Source organism: Triticum dicoccoides, chromosome 2B (assembly GCF_002162155.2).
Source record: "Triticum dicoccoides isolate Atlit2015 ecotype Zavitan chromosome 2B, WEW_v2.0, whole genome shotgun sequence".
Taxonomy (NCBI): Eukaryota; Viridiplantae; Streptophyta; class Magnoliopsida; order Poales; family Poaceae; genus Triticum; species Triticum dicoccoides.
The window spans coordinates 800,026,542-800,028,821 of NC_041383.1; positions in this window are offsets into that span (position 1 = coordinate 800,026,542).

Sequence of the window (2,280 nt, forward strand, 5' to 3'; positions counted from 1 at the left end):
ATATATCCCATTGAGACTTCTATAAATCCAATGTCGGTGTTTCTCCAAAAAGAAAACAAATGATTGCTTGTTATGCCTTCAAATATAATGAACATTCAGTATATATGCAAGTAGCCACCTTCTTCGTCATGTAAGTGCCTTATTTTTGAAATATATAATTGCGCATTTAAGTCAGATCTATATTATCTAGGTAGATGACTAGGATCTCTCTAGAAGCGCCAACTAGAAAACAAACCGACATTATGAGAGAAAAGGTCTACTTATTAGTTTCAACTATAAAAAATATGACTAATAAGGCAGATTCCTTCAAATATTCCAAATACTCTCTTGATGATTTTTTTATTAATCCAACAGTCCCAACATCAATCACTATGGATCGGTAGGTTTCTAACTTGAGGGTCATTGTGATCCATTTTTGGTTTTGGTCCTTGTGATGCCATGCCTCGATAGGTCTCCAAATATGAAATTCGCTGCAGTCACAAAGAGGTTATTCACTAGATTTAGTGAAAGATGGTGAGCAAGTGTCATCCCAACTGAATAAATTCTCTAGTCATTACATGAATCTGCAACCAAAAGACATGTCACACCTCTTCTGAAGCATGCATGATAAAACAAAATTTCATAGAATTTCTTCTTTCAAAAGTTAACTTTTTGTCATGTAGTTCCTCTAGTCGTTTGTTTCTTTGTGCGTCATATCAAACAGTCCATCTCTTATATATGTGAAAACTTTCTATTAGTAATAATACTAAAAAAATGGATCTCTTCCAGTGGTAACTATACTAAAAAATTGCGTTCATGTACCCAGTGAAAATATTTAGTGCAAGTAGTACATATGAGCCTTCGTATAACAATCGAAGTATTGGCACCATGGTCGCAAGGTAATAAGCAATTTATATCTAAGGCTATGCGGATGGATACCTTGGATCTCAGCCGATGGAAAACTTACTGCATACTGCAAACTCTGCGCTTCGGGCACAAAAAACTGTGTCCACAACAGTTAAGGATACGTGTATCACGTAACCACAAATACACGTTCTAAATAGTAGTTTTCCGTCATATGGTGTTCTAAGTTTTAGTTTTAAGTTTCAAAATATGTTCACAAATTTTTTTAATGATTTATAGTATGTCAGCTACCCCCATGCAGATGCACGGGATGATAACTAGTGCCATACTAAGACTAAATAGCACCACAGTACCGGCCATGGATGGATGTAGTGAACTATGCATTTATTTTAGGCTGATGTGATTACTACCTCCTACAGTTGTATGTTGATGGGGTAAACACGCCACAAGAGATTTTGGTATAGATAATAGAGTATTGAGCGCATGCCTTTTACACATGTAATTTCAAGTAAATAAAATATAATACACAGTTGTAGGTTCAACCAAAATTAGAAATCTCTTCGCGTAATAATAGTACAAAGCCCTTGATTATAGTATAATAGTACATCTCTCTTCGGGGCACATATGAATCTTAAAATAAACATAAATTTACTTGTCTAAAAGCTAGATAGAAAAGTGACACAATGGATATATTTCTCAAAGAATCAACCTTCTAGCATGCTTGCCATGGAAAACTACATGTAAAAGATGATTTAACTTGACATAGAGTCCATCACAGATTTGATGTCATTAGCGATATTCTTGGCGTCTGTTGCAATACCAGCTAATCCTCTCCTCGCCAACCCAGCACAGTAGAGCCCATTTTCACCTTTCCAATGATTCGGATATTTTTGGATGGGCAGTCCGTTGCCATTTAACATGCTCTCACCATCCTGGATTAAAAACACATAGACCTTGTTAGCAGATTTAATAATGGTTACACCAAGAAAACAAACTCAGACATGTTCAAACACAAGCTATATTACCTTGAGCCACATATTTGCCGTGCTTTTGTATCCAGTTGCAAACACAATTGCATCAAATGACATTCTTTTACTGCATTGAAATTTTACTATGTTGCCCTTGATCTTACTAATGCTCCCTTGAACCTTTAGGAGATAAAAATACATTGATAACTTGGCATATCAAATCAACATATGTTATAAATTTATGTCATGTCAATGACATACTTACTTTGATGATGCCTTTTTTGATCAATCCAACAGTCCCAACATCAATTACTGCAGATCGGCCTGTTTCTGATTTGAGGGTCATTGGACCCATTTTTGGCCTTGTGATGCCATGCTGTGACAGGTCTCCAAATATTAAATACGCTGCCATCACAAGGAGTTTATCCACTAGATTCAATGGAAGACGGTGAGCAAGTGTCATCCCCAA